Source organism: Hylobates moloch, unplaced genomic scaffold (assembly GCF_009828535.3).
Source record: "Hylobates moloch isolate HMO894 unplaced genomic scaffold, HMol_V3 SCAFFOLD_4, whole genome shotgun sequence".
Lineage (NCBI taxonomy): Eukaryota > Metazoa > Chordata > Mammalia > Primates > Hylobatidae > Hylobates > Hylobates moloch.
Genome location: NW_026652279.1, coordinates 10,129,504 through 10,145,373, shown reverse-complemented (window position 1 = coordinate 10,145,373; position 15,870 = coordinate 10,129,504). Strand labels below are relative to the sequence as shown.

The 15,870-nt window shown below is 38.9% G+C and overlaps 1 protein-coding gene across 2 annotated transcripts in view; it reads right to left on the bottom strand.

The window, feature by feature from the left end:
• The window catches only part of TAFA1 (TAFA chemokine like family member 1), a 532,844-nt gene that overhangs the window by 190,787 nt on the left and 326,187 nt on the right, over positions 1-15,870 (bottom strand). The gene's annotated exons all lie outside the window — the stretch shown is intronic.

Here is a 15,870-nt window from a genome sequence, read left to right as displayed (position 1 = left end):
GGAGCGTCGGAAGAAAACAAGGATCATAAAGAAACTTTGATTGAAATATTACAGAACTGTAGCAAGTTGGAAGCCCTTTGCAATTTATTGGTGTTTCAGGAGTCAAGTTTAATTAACAGCTCAGAGAGAAACTGGAGGCCTGAATTGGATCTTACAGCCTAAATGTTCCCACCTCTAACATCTCAAATGTATCTACAGGAACAAAATTAGGAAAATAGGTCTCAGGTAGCTTGCAATGGTTTTCTATCACCGAAATTTCTACTTCAAGAAAGCATACGAGTAAGATGAAATAAGCTCTTTTATTTAAGTGGCCAAATATATTTGATGGTAGAAGATAAGGTTAGACATTGTATGTAACTGTGTACTCTGGCTTGGAATTTATGAAGCAGTCCATAAGTATGGTGATAAATGAGTATAATGATACATAAAAATACAAATACTAGTTTAATGAGATCCCATTTGTCGATTTTGGCTTTTGTTGCCATTGCTTTTGGTGTTTTAGACATGAAGTCCTTGCCCACGCCTATGTCCTGAATGGTATTGCCTAGGTTTTCTTGTAGGATTTTAATGGTTTTAGGTCTAACATATAAGTCTTTAATCCATCTTGAATTAATTTTTGTATAAGGTGTAAGGAAGGGATCCAGTTTCAGCTTTCTACATATGGCTAGCCAGTTTTCCCAGCACCATTTATTAAATAGGGAACTAAAGAGCTTCTGCACAGCAAAAGAAACTATCATCAGAGTGAACAGGCAACCTACAGAATGGGAGAAAATTTTTGCAATCTACTCATCTGACAAAGGGCTAATATCCAGAATCTACAACGAACTCAAACAAATTTACAAGAAAAAAACAAACAACCCCATCAAAAAGTGGGCAGAGGACATGAACAGACACTTCTCAAAAGAAGACATTTATGCAGCCAAAAAACACATGAAGAAATGCTCATCATCACTGGCCATCAGAGAAATGCAAATCAAAACCACAGTGAGATACCATCTCACACCAGTTAGAATGGCCATCATCAAAAAATCAGGAAACAACAGGTGCTGGAGAGGATGTGGAGAAATAGGAACACTTTTACACTGTTGGTGGGACTGTAAACTAGTTCAACCATTGTGGAAGTCAGTGTGGCGATTCCTCAGGGATCTCGAACTAGAAATACCATTTGACCCAGCCATCCCATTACTGGGTATATACCCAAAGGACTATAAATCATGCTGCTATAAAGACACATGCACACGTATGTTTATTGCAGCACTATTCACAATAGCAAAGAGTTGGAACCAACCCAAATGTCCAACAACGATAGACTGGATTAAGAAAATGTGGCACATATACACCATGGAATACTATGCAGCCATAAAAAATGATGAGTTCGTGTCCTTTGTAGGGACATGGATGAAACTGGAAAACATCATTCTCAGTAAACTATCGCAAGGACAAAAAACCAAACACCGCATGTTCTCACTCATAGGTGGGAATTGAACAATGAGAACTCATGGACACAGGAAGGGGAACATCACACTCCGGGGACTGTTGTGGGGTGGGGGGAGGGGGGAGGGACAGCATTAGGAGATACACCTAATGCTAAATGACGAGTTAATGGGTGCAGGAAATCAACATGGCACATGGATACATATGTAACAAACCTGCACATTGTGCACATGTACCCTAAAACCCTAAAGTATAATAAAAAAAATTATGGAAAAAAAATACAAATACTAGTTAGTATAGACTTACTACGTGCAAAGCTCTGCAGTGAGCACTTTTACATACATTATGTTATTTAATTTTTACCGGGTCTCATTTCATCTTACAGGCAATGGCACTGAGGTATAGAGCAGTTAAGTAACTTGCTCTAGATGACACAGCTAGCAAGAAGTAGGGGCCTAAGTCAAAAGCTCCCGCGGGTGGCTCTTTTACCTTTTCAATAACCCCCTGAGGAGTGTCTGCTTTACAGATAAGGTATGAAAAGGCTCTGAGGAATCAACATCAGGGAGTTAGTAAATGGCAGCATCAGGACTAGCACTAAGTCTCCTGATTTTGGTTGCCTTTCAATAATGCCACACTATTTCCCACCTGAAACCCCTGCAGCCAGGAATTTCAAATGGAGAGAGATAAAGAATCCAACAGGAGAAAAGACCCAGTAGGAGAAAAGTGGCTCAGAGGCATTATCCTGAACAACTTGCAGAGAAGGATAAAAATAAAGATGCACCCTTCCAAAAGGCATATTGTAGTTGACTGTTGCTAGAATATATGATGTGATTAAAAGGTAACCTCTTGCCTCTACTCTTTATAAAAGTAAAGGCAAAGTAGTGATATCTGAGCTGGTATCAGAGTGGCCCTATGGGCCAAATGCAGTCTAATATCTGTTACTGTAAATAAAGTTCTTTTGGAACACAACCATGGTCATTCATTTTTATACTGCCCATGGCTGCTTTCATGTTGCAATGACAGAGTTGCACAGTTGCAACAGAACCATATGACCTGCGGAACCTAAAATATGTACTGTCTGATCCATTAGGAAATAAATAAGTTTGCCAAGCCCTGTCCTAAAGAAATGCTAACTATGTTATACAGAAAGTGTTATGGTGCTGCACTACAGGAGAACCATTTCCAGCTTGGATGAGAACAAAGTGAAATTTCCTGCAGACAGTAACAGAATTTAAAACTCTTGCCTTTGCCCCGGAGAATACTCCGTCTTGGTAGATCCAGAATGAGAAAGCAAGGGAGAGGATAGCAAGAGAGAGAGGAAAGAGGTGTTGTAGCATCATTCAAGGCATCCCTGTGAACTGGTAAAGCAGACAACTAGTAATTGCAGAGTATGTTAAAGGGAAGCAAAATCATTCAGAAACTCAACAGCAAAAATCACACTTTCTGCAAAAGTATAAGCAGTAAGAGAATTCCAGACGAAAACAATGTATAATAATGGCCATGATTCAAGAATTGGTCATCCCAGAGTAGGTGACAAAAGATGAAAGCAAGATCCTACATGTGGGATCACAGTGGGAGAAAACAGGCTGGACCAATGCAAAGAACCTTCTGAGAAAAGGGATGGAACTAGTTCCCTCATAGAAAGATCTTAGGATCTTGGGCATTTGCGTCACTTAGGTTGTGTGTCATGATACTGATTCTATCAACCCTCTAGCCTCTGCTATTTGCTTGTAAAATATACCCCAGCATGCTAAAACATTGTTTTTCTTGTGTCTTGTATCAGAAAAAGAAGTTGGGAAGCACTGGTACATCTCATTATTGAAGACTATGGAACAACTCTAGACAGAAAATTTAAACTTGTGCAAATTACTTTGTCACTTGAAGCCTCTGAAGTCTGCTTTGGCACTTAAAGGAGTAAACCTATAGCAAGTTCTGTGTACAGCAGTGGTCAGATGATGGAGCCTCAAAAATGTTAGCAATCATTCTCAATCAATGCTTCTGTTGTCACCATAAAGGCCATGAGTCAAAGAACACTCCCAAATACTATTGCTTTAAAATGTTTGAGCTGGTAGAGACCTTTATGACCACAATGGTCAAGATTTTGGGGCCCAGAGAAGGAAAATCCCAGATAAGCAGCATCTGCTGCTGAATATTAACACAAGATTGCCTGTAATGTCAGCACTTTGAGAGGCTGAAGTGGGCGGACTGCGTGAGCCTAGGAATTCGAGACCAGCCCAGGCAACATGGTGAAACCCTATCTCTACAAAAATACAAAAATTAGCTGGGCGTGGTGGTGCACACTGGTAGCCCCAACTACTCAAGAGAGGCTGAGGTGGAAGGATCACCTGAGCTTAGGAGGCTGATTCTGCAGTGAGCCATGATCACGCCACTGCACCACAGCTTGTTTAACAAAGTAAAACCCTGTTTCAGAAACAAACAAAAACGACAACAAACACACACACAAAATTTAATTCCATCCGAGTAGGCTGCCCATCCCTCTAGTACTTCTAAATATTTTGGCTTCTCAATTAGACAAATCTGATCCACATGCAGCTAGTGAGGTCCCAAGGAAACAGTGTAAAAAAAAAAAACAGCTGCCAAGCAGCCAGCCATTCCTTCTGGAAAAATTCTAAGCAGACTGTTAGTTGGCTGGTAGAGCCAGGCATGTAAGTTAACAAGCTTCTCTCTCCGGCCAATCTTTTCTATCTTTATCTCTAAAAAAGAGAATGTGCATCTCATTACCAAGTATCCTCAGCACATCTTTTCATCCACCTTTTCCTATCCCCATCTCAAAAAATATGGTATAAATTCTCAATGGGATACCTCTGGCTTTCCAAAAACTTCATTTAAAAAACAAATTCCAACATTATTCCACGACACTTTTTGCAAAGGCCTTCTTATTTATTATTATTATTTCTAGCGTAAGAGTGTTTCCCAGGCAATAGCAAAGACTTGAATGAGATGGTACCTCTCTGCCTTAAAGAAATGCTTAAACATGATCTCCTGGGTCTCCTTGGCCAGCTTAAATGTCACTCTACTGTTCATATCAACGGATTGCTGATTTCTCACGTTTTCCCGACTTCTTACACCTTGAGCGCTGTTAATCCCCTTTTCTATTTTCCTCGAGTCAGAGGATTTTCCTGTGTAAAAGAGCAGCTCTATTTCTATATTCACTGGATTTCTTTGGAAATTGCATTCTGTTATGGAAGGAAGGGCTGCAGGGATGATAGCCACAGGCAGATGAGAAATACACAGCAGCCACTCACTGGTCCTTGATTCTGATTTCTTCTTCTAGGCCTCTCTGCCTGAATGAGGTAAGGATTAGATCTGGCCCTGGTTGCTCAATTTCATTCCAATCCATTGTGACCTCCTGCCTTGATGACCAATCTGTGGGAATTTGGCAGGAAGTAGGGTGTCTCCAGAGGTTAACAGTTGGTCTGGTTCAAAATGGTGATCTCTTCCAGGATGTAGACTGTGAAGGTGGACATTTTATTACACTCCATGTGATGCCAATCTCCTGAGATCTGAGATCTAAATATGAATGAGACACTAGATTTCATTGAATTTTTTTTTTTTTTTTTTTTTGAGATAGGGCCTCATTCTGTTACCTAAATTGTGGCTATTTTGAAGACTGTAAAGGAACTTAAATAAACTTATTTATAACTTTTGTAGTCAGTGATTAAGAGCATAATTTCCGGTGTTGGATAACCTGCGCTAGCTGTTAGTTGGCTGGTAGAGAGCTTCACCTCTCTATTTCTCAGTTTGCTTATCTATTAAATACAAATAATAAAAGATCCTAATAAAATAACTCAAGGATATTTGAGAATAAAAACAATGACACAAAACACTTAGCACAGTGCCTGGCAGCTAAAGACTGTGTAGATATTTATAACTACCCTCTTCCTTATCTCTGTTGTTAGGTAGCCAAGCCCAGCTAAAACCCTAAAACACAGAGAAGTAACCTACCCGAAGTTGCACAGCTAGGGGACAAAGTCAGGGCTAGAATCGAGGTTACGTGATAGTCAGTTCAATGTGACCACTTTAGAGGAATGAGAATAATGAACTCTATGTTAATGATACAGTCCTGAACAGCATTTCACACCCAAGCCTGTCCTCACACACGTCTGTACTCTGGAATTCCTTGATGAGATTATGATCTAAGAAGCATCATTCAACAAACATAGCATTTAGAGCCATGTAGGCTTGGGTTCATAATTTACTTCCACAAATTCATGACTTAAACCAGAGGGTCCCAAACTTTAGTAAGGTCATGTGGTACGTTAGTGTCCCAGTAGTTTTTCACTGTGTACAGTAGGCCCCCAAAACACTTAGTATTTCCATTTATTAAGTAGTTCAAACACCTTAACAGATGTTTATGTTCTGATGTTTTAACAACTGTTTGAAAAAATATACATTATTTGAGAGATATTATAAAATGTCACATTATATGTGAATGTATTAAATATTATAAAAATATAATAAAATCTTATGTGGCCCATGCCTGTAATCCCAGCAATTTGGGAAGCCCAGGCAGGCAGATCACCTGAGGTCAGGAGTTCAAGACCAGCCTGATCAAAATGGAGAAACCCTGTCCTACTAAAAATACAAAATTAGCCAGGCATGGTGGCGCATGCCTGTAATCCCAGCTACTCGGGAGGCTGAGGCAGAAGAATCGCTTGAACCCAAGAGACAGAGGTTGCGGTGACCCGAGATCGTGACATATCACTCTGGCCTGGGCAACAAGAGCAAAACTCGGTCTCAAAAATTAATAATAATATTGCTGCACACTTCTTAAATGTCAGAATCAGATTGGACAGCAGCATTCTTTTTTCTTGTTCTATATTGATTTTCATATGGGTCAAGCTTTTGTTCACAGCAAGTACTACAAACCCGGCTACCCAAACATGACAACATAAAAAAATACATGGCAACAAGTGCAACAGAGATATAGTTTGAACCTGAACTGCCTTGAACTAGTAGCTGCCCAACAGATGTCAAGTATCACTGTATTTTCCCAGAAAATTTAAAATATCCTGCAAAGCTCTGTGAGATCACTGTAGTATCCATGGGTACCTCAGCATGGAATCTGAGAACCCCATGCTTAAGCCAATCTCTACTTTATTATCTTTACCTACAAGTCTGAAGAGACTACTATTATACATAACATTTTAAGAATAAAATTAAATAGTGAAACTTCAAAGCACAGAGACCAGTGTGTCTCAAACTTTAGCGTACATAAGAATCACATATTATTCTCTCTTTAAAAATGTAAACTACTGGCCCTATCCCCAGAAATTCTGACTCAGTAAGATTGGGGGTACCTCAGAAATCTGCATTTTTAATCTCACCAGGAGACTGATACGTGGGTGGTCTAAAGACTTATTACACTTGGAGAAAAACTGCTTGAGATGTAACATTATTTATTTGGGATACATTAAAATGCCAGCAATTTAGAAAAGACAATTAACCTATGACATTTGCTTCTTAATGGGTAATGAGAAAACTTGAAATGATGCCAGTGGGTTGCTAAGTAAGTTGCTTTCATCCAATTCCCCAGGTAATCAATCTATAGATCCTCACCCACCTCTACACAGTGCAACCTGACAGGCACTTTGTTAAAGCAACTAAACCTATAGGAAATTTGATCTTTGAATAAGAAAAGGCCTTGCAAGAGAAAAATATACTTTGTGTGTATGAAGAATCTACTATTAAATCTTAAAGGCTGTGCTGTATGAAGTAAAATTATTGTTATTAAATTCTCCACAGATTACAAGGTAGCAGCAGCTCATATTGTGAAGGCCAGATTGGGCCTTTGTGACGCCTAACTCACTAAGCACAAGGGATGTAGACTTTGCCTCTTGAAGGATATTTGCCTACAGCATAATACCAATAATGGAAATAATATCTGATCATATAAAGTTGAGGCTTTTATTCTCCATAGAACTGAGAAATGATGAGAGAGGCACTCTGGGAATTTTCCCTTTAGATTAAATATTTGAATCATGACTCTCTGAGACAATCACATTCAGCTCGAAAATTACTTTGCTATCTCAAGCATGCTGAGAATAAAAGACACTTTAGGTATGACAATTAAGACATGAAAATCTTATTTTCTGCAGGATTTGTGGAGTTAAGAGAAAAAAGTATTTGAATGGTACTTAATGTTTAAGCTAAATTTAACTGACTCCATCTTGCTGCACTGACATGGGAATAAACAAGTTCACAGCCTTTCGGAGCTGATTAAAGAAACTCTCCAGAAGCTCATCAGTTCTAAGCAGGATGAGACGAGAAACAAAAGCCGACTGGACAACCACTTTGTTGTTCTGCATCAAGATGGAAAATCTTAGATTTTCTAGTACCTTCTTACATTTACTTCCAAACTGGTTTGGATCTCACATGGGGCTGATACATTATGGAGGCTTTGGAGGACAGGGGTACCTTTGTTTTGTGAGTTCATTACCTTTATGTTATTTTTGCCAGAGGCAGTGATTATTTCCAGGGAGGCCACCCAGCTTTCAGAATTGGTCAAAAGGGTGGAAGCCTTCCATCCATTCATAGCTCAACTAGCTTTAAGGGGAAGATGGTAACCATTTGATGATGCAGTTTCTTCAGCAAGATCCCATTTTTCAAACGTGCCTTCATTCAACTACCAACTCAAAATGCCACTAGTTCCAAAACCACCTTGGTACTCAAGGCCTTTTCAGGCTAAACTTTCATTCCACATCTCCCAATTTTCCCTATCAAGCTCCAGCCAAGCTGAATAACTGAGATTTCTTGGTTTATACTCTGTGGTCCTCTATCTCTAACTTTTACTTCTGTGACTCCTTCTGAAACCAACTTTGCAAAAATTATAACTCAGGAAATTATGACAGTGAAAGAGATCACACCTAACAAACTCCATTTTGTTCTAACCTTTGAGCTGTCTTTGTTCACTCCTGGGCAGAGGTTGAACGAACCTTGAGAAGGAACGTAGTTTATAGTTGAACTCTGAAAACTCTGAAACAAAATTGGTAATAGCCCTTTCCCCCCCAGAAAAGAAAACACCTTTCTTTTCTGGGGACCAGTCTGCCTTTGTACGACTAACAAATTAACTACAAAATTAGAAATTATGGTTTAGGAGCCATGCAGCCTCTAGCTGCAAGAGTTTGAACCTCCCCAGATTTCTTGCGGGAATAACGTCACTATTGTAAAACCTAAGATCAGTGTTTGAGATATTTTGCAGACCCTGCACTGGGTGCACCAGCTGACACCACCCAGACAGGTTGTCTGGCTTAACCAGTTCTGCGATCCCACCTATGAAAAGAAGACAGCAAGAAAAACTCACTTCGACCCCCTTTGATTCCATCTCCAACCCGACCAACCAGTACTCCCCACTTCTTGAGCCCCTAACCACCAAATTATCCTTAAAAACTCCAATCCTGGAATGCTCAGAGAGACTGATTTGAGTATTAATAAAACTATGGTCTCCCACACAGCCAGCTCTGTGTGAATTACTCTTTCTCCATTGCAATTCTCCTGTCTTGATACATCAGCTCTGTCTAGGTAGTAGGCAAGGTGAACCCATTGGGTGGTTATTCTCTTATTCTGGAAAACTAGCTCACTCTTTCCTAACTTTTAGACATCAACATCTTACCCACTATTTAGTGCTACCTCTTCCAGGAAGGCTTCCCTGACTCTCAACGTCTCCACTGAAAGTCTGTTTTCTTTTATCTGAATTCAGAGCACAAATGTCAATTTGCCCTTCAATTTTTCCTGAGATTAAGGAAATGTGAATACAGGTCAGATTTCTATCTTCCTCATTAAATTGTAACTTAAAAAAAATAGTTTTGTATCCATCCCAACATGTAAGACAGGGCATGTGACCCTATCAATGCTCAGTACTTGAATTAATTAGAGAAAAGGATGGATGTGTACTTACTCCTGGAAATCCCTCCAAGAATCTAATGTGCCTAGGGTAGAAATGATTGAGCTTTCCTGTTCAAGGAAATATCCATAGGAAAAAAAAAATGGGAGAGGAAAATACACAGAATATGTGCCCATCACTCAACTCTAGGGGGAGAGGTCAGTTGCTAAGGAGTGGAGCGGGATGGTGAGTCTATTTAAAGGAAATTTTACCCAGTCTCATTCTTTTGCATAATACTTGGCACAGGAGAGACTATTTCTACCATTCATATGCTTTCTACATTTAAAGTCATTCCATTCACATGACATATTGACATATGATCCTGTTAAGTACATTCTCCAATGCAACCACAAAGGTTAGTTACCTGGATTTCATGTAGCTTATTTCAGATGGAATCAGAAGGCAGGGAAGGAGATGCCTTTTGGTCCACTGAAACCTTGGCTATTTAAATTCAAAGAGAACCTTAGTTTCCTTTCTTACACCCTGAGGAACATGTAACAAATGATAGGCTGTGATCTTTTAGGATTCTATGCTGTCTTCCACAGTAGAATACTCAATTTGCATGTATGTCAAAAACACAGTGGCTTGTTTTCAGTTTAAAGCACCATATTTTCATACTAGTTTTTGAGAATCACTTAAGCTTAATTTATTGTTTTGATGGTATATGAAAACAAACTCAGGCAGTATGAAAAAATAATTAGAAGAAAATAAAAAGGATAAGAAACTCCTTGGTGGAACAAATAGTATTAGTATCAGAAGATGGTTGTGGGAGCTGTCTCATAGCTGCATTTTGTGAGCTGATTGTTAAGCCATTGGCAAATCCAAAGCAGCCATGTTGGGAATATTTACACCTTACAAATTGGTGAACAGTACAAATCACAGCCCCTCCACCCCTCTCTTTCAGAGATGGTTTACCAGCATACCACTGATCAGAGGCTGGCACAGTCATAGTTTGCAAAGAGGTGGGGAAAAAAGATAGCAATATCTTAGTGATGTTTTCTTTCCTCAAAAATCTACATTAAGAACAAAAGTGGTAACAGCATATTCAAAAACACTGGCAATGTTTAAGTAGAGTTGTACACATTGCAAAAATATGGTTCTATCTAGAACAAAAGGATTGTAAGTCACAGCTCTACCAAATAAAGCATCAAAAGAGCTATGAATAAACTTTTTGAATACACAAATTGCTTCTGTTTCTCATGTAGTATATATTAATATAATGTCCTCAAAAAATAAATGAACCTTAACTTTGTCTTTCTCTCTCAAATTGGGTTGGCTATTACTATCCATATTGCCATAATCATTTACAAACAGTAATCACAATGTATACTGAGCCCATGGCTCTAATCATACAAGTCTCTGTATCTTTATGATTAAGTTTAACATAGCAAAAATGTTATGAAATTATAACTTTAATGAGACATAAAAGTAAAATCTTGTTTAAATTTGTAGAAAATTTAAGTTCTTTTAATGCCACACTCAGAATCCAATGACATTTCAGTGACCATGAGAAGAAAAGGAAGGGTGACCATGGTAGATGTAAGCACTGCTGCGGTTCTTTACATGCCTACCCTGCTCTCAGCATTCACACTAATTTCCATACTTCTCGTCACCCTGATGTTGGTTTTGGCCATGCGACTAGCTTTAGCTAATTTAATGTGGGTGAAATTGATAGTATGCCTGTTGTAGTCCATATTCTTGAGAGGTATTGCATGTTTCTCTTGTCTTGTTATTGACCATGAGAAGACTATGCCCTAGGAAGCTGCTGCCCGTTAGCCTGAGCCTCAGAAGGAAAAACTTGGCCTGTAGTTGAATCCAATCTACAGCATGCATTCAAGCCTTGCTTAGATCAAGGTCCAGAGAACTCACCAACCCATAAGCAAACAACAAATGTCTCAAGGCAGTGAGTTTTAGTTTAACTTGTTATACAGCAGTATGGTAGCAATAGCTGATTAATACAGTTACCAGATGTTAGGCTAAAGTGGAAATTATTAAAAACTTTCTTCATGATAGTTTATGTAAATCAACCTTGTATAGGTTTGGAATAAGAAAGCAAAGTTTTGAATCCTGGCTCAATAGTTTCAAACCCCTCTAGCCTGTTTTGCCATCTATAAAAAGAGGACAACAATATTCACAAGTTTCTGGTAAGGATGAATTGAGAATCCTTAACACAAAATGCTCCATTATAAAGGGCTCAACACAGAATATAACACATAATAAAAGCTCAAAAAATGACATCTGTGTTATTTTTATTAGATAGCATTTATCGAACACTCACTGTTAACAGAAGCATGAATACTAACTGAAATCTAGAAGACAAACAAAGCATATTTCTGTTTAAACTCAGAAATCACTAATAAAACAAAACCACCTGCAAGGCAGTGTATTCAGTACTGACTGTAGAACATAGCCAAAGGCAATTGCTTTGGAATTAAACACAGGTTTGGAACAGGGATTTATTTTTTGAACACCGATAAGCACTGACCGTATCAAAAAGCCTCTGTAAAATGTGATGGATGAGTTCCATTACATAAGTAAAAATTAAAGCATTGCCTCATCCAAGTGTTGTTAACAACAGGCATGAAAGATCCATAGCAGGTAGTCCAGAGCTCACCAGGGAGAAGAGTTTTCAACATAACCTTGCACTGCAAAAACAAACACCCACATCTTTAAATGAACTCCAAGCCAAAGAACCTTAACCTTTGCACTTGAACACCAGCTAATCTAATTTGACAGAAACCCACTAAGTGATCATAAAATTCAACCATGTGGTCTTCAGTGAATTAATGAAATTTGTTGGGGACTCAATGTCTCAGGCATGCCACACTGCTCTTTTTTCAGGTGGAAGAGAGAAGAGGGGCAAATGGAAAAGAATGTGAAGCTCAGGTGGATGTGTATCTCACTTCACATACCTAGGGATTCCCTCAGAAGCCACAATGGGCCCCATCCCTGTGTCTTCCTGATACCATTTCATGGTTACTTTAAGAAATGCAGTACTTAAACATTTAAGAGGGTAGATCTTCTAGTAAGTGTTCTTACCATAAATACACACAAAACGAAAAACAAAAAGAATAACACAGGGACACAGGAAGCTTTTGCAGGTGATGGGTATGTTTATTACCTGAATTTTGGTGATAACATGAGTATATACATGTGTCCAAACTCACCAAATTGTATACATCAATTATGTGCAGTTTTGTGTACCAAAGCAACTTTTTTTGTATACCAATTAATATCGTTTGGATTTGTGTCCTTGCCCAAATCTCATGTCCAGTTGTAATCCCCAGTGTTGGACGTGGGGCCTGGTGGGAGGTGACTGGATCATGGGGGAGGATTTCCCCCTTGCTCTACCCGTGACAGTAAGTGAGCTCTCATGAGATCTGATTGTTTAAATGTGTGGCACCACCACCACCATGCCCCCCCGCCCCGTTCTCTGTCTTCCTCCTGCTCCAGCCATACAGGACTTGCTGCTTCCCCTTTGCCTTCGACATGATTGTAAGTTTTCTGAGGCCACCCCAGCCATGCTTCCTATATAGCCTGTGGAACCATGAGCCAATTAAACCTCTTTTTTAAAATACGTTATCCAGTCTCAGGTAGTTCTTGCTATAAAGAAGTGTGAGAACAGACTAATGCACCAACTATATCTCAATAAGCCTGGAAAACAGGGTAATACTTCAACTAATCTAAATTGTCAAACATGAGGCTGGGCAAGGTGGCTCATGCCTGTAATCCCAGCACTTTGGGAGGCCAAGGTGGGTGGATTACCCGAGGTCAGGAGTTTGAGACCAGCCTGGACAACATGGTGAAACCCCGTCTCTACTAAAAATATGAAAATTAGCTAGGCGTGGCGGTGCATGCCTGTAATCTCAGCTATTTGGGAGGCTGAGGCAGGAGAATTGCTTGAATCTGGGATGCAGAGGTTGCAGTGAGCTGAGATCATGCCACAACACTCCAGCCTGGTGACAGATCAAAACTCCATCTCAATAAATAAATAAATAAATACATAATAAAAAATTAAAGAACATAGAATCACCTGGAAAGCTTGTTTAAAATGCATATTCTGCCCAGACCCCAGATATTCTGATTTAATAGTCTACAGTGATGACTGTAATTTTCCTTTTCATCCTCATACCTTTCAAGCAGATAGTTTGAGGATCACACTTTGGGGAATATTAAACTACTCTTAACAGAAAGTCACAAACTTTGGTTCTTGGCCAAAGATGTGTTTTCTCACAGATTTGGTGGTGGAAAAGAGGAAATTTCATATAGATATTCAGATTTCTGGATTTTCTTTAAAAATAAGATATAGATAATTCTTGAGCCTAGCTTTTTCATGATAAAAGCACATCAGAGGTAAATAGTGTCAGAAGAGTTAGTTAGGAGGATCCCAAAAGCATGAAAATGAGAGATCAAAGTCACTGAGGAAAGGATGTCAGAATTAAGATTTTCAGATACTGAAGCCGAGTTCCCATGGCTTTATAATAATCATAGTCAGCATTTAAGGAATGCATGCAATGAGAGGACCCCTCTGCTAGGTGCCTTTTACATATATTGCTTCTAATCCCCACAACAACTAGACAAAGTAGATATTATGTTCTTTATTGTCAAATTAGCCAATGATCAGAGAGAGGAAGTGTTTTACCTAACACCACACAGCTGGCAAAAGGGTAGTGCTGGGCTTCAAGCCCAGGTTTGCCAGGCTCCAAGGCTCGCCTCTTTCTTAATAACCTGCCACTTTTCCAACTCAGTATACTAAGGTGGAAGAGAAGTATAGAACAAATGTTGAAAGGAGTATGCTGGGATCTGGGAACCATAAAGAAGGTGTACAAATGACAACTTGACAAAGCAACAAAGGAATGTTTTCCATAAGTAAATCTTCTATGTCACCAGTAATATCGTGAGATTTTCTTCTAAGGGCATTTTTACTTGAGCACATAATTCAGCGGCAACTGGGTGTTCATTCTAGCTATTGCTATCATCCATTATTTATCCAGTAATTTTTATAATTAATGGAAATTCTTAAAAGTGAACTCAACCCAACAAAGTTGGAATATCATTATATGTGTCTGATACCATTATGTATATGAGTATAAAAACATGCCTTATATTTTATAGGATATCCTCTCCAATTAAAAAAAAAATTGGTCCCACTGTTTCCATAAACCATTGGAATGGCCTAGAAATTTGAGTTATTCAGCATCTGAAACCCATTTTAATCCAACTATTTTAAAACTTAAAGGAGTATAAAGTTCTATGTAAGATCATGTGTATAATCATGAGTATGGAAAAGTTGATCTCTGTATGGATAACTCATTCACTGCTATTTCCCAGAGGGAAAAATGGGCAGTGGTACCATAGAAAGACTCAGAGGTGAAGCCCAAATAACTAAATAATAGACATGATATTCTCGTCCCTGGAAAGCAAAGTGCTTATCATTTGTTATGCCTCTGACTCTCCATTTACTAAATAAAAGCATTGGTGATAACATCTGTAATTCCTTTCAGCTTCAAATTCTATCAGTCTAAAAGAATTATTAGCTTATCCTATGAGGAGAAAGAAAAATCATACCAAACACTCTTATAAATAAAAGGCATGTAACAAAAGCCATAATGCAAACACATTTCTCATGAAGCTTGTGAATAACCATCATGGTCACGTGATAAAACCCCATGCACAACCACCTTGACAAGTTATTAAGGTTCACTAATCTATGGTTCTGCTCTGCTTCAGAATATACACAGAATTACACTTCTTTATTCCCTTGAAGTTAGGTATGCTCTTGTGACTACTACTGGCTAATGAAATGTGACGTAAGTGACATGTGACACCTTGGAGTCAAAGTATTTAATTGCTGGGGCTCTGTTTTCCAACCCTCTCTCTTCCTATCCCTCAGAAGATACATCAAACAGCAAGATGATAGACGCTTCATTGATATGGGTGCCTGAGGAACCCATATAAGTGTGTCTCACTGACTTGCCTCAGACACGTAACATGAGTGAGACATATAGCATGAGTGTCAAAACGCTGGGCTTTCAGGGTGAATTTCCTACCACAGCAAAAATCAAAGTGTGGTGCCTGATCAAGCAGCACTGGTATCAGTTTAGAGATTGTTAAAAATGCAGAATCTTAGGCCACGCCTCAGAACTAGTGAGTCAGAGGCTGCATATTAACAACATCACCACTTGATTTGTATGAAGATTGAGACACACTGAGAGTCTATCCTGACTTATATATTGCTTAAGTAACTGTCCAATGTAGATATATTTGAAAGATCTAGCTTTCTCTACTCTTCATGAACTCCTAGGATCTTCTTCAACATGTTCAAAAGCTGTTTCACAAATCGACAAATGTAACAACAACAACAAAAGAAATACAGTATCTCAGCACTGCTTTGAACTATGCCTAATAGTATGAATGTTCTCTGTTCCTATCTTGAAGAATGAAGAAACGAAAACACGTATAAATGGCCCTACCCATGCCATTTTTTCTGTATATAAATGCATAGTAAAATCATTACCACAATCAAGCTGATT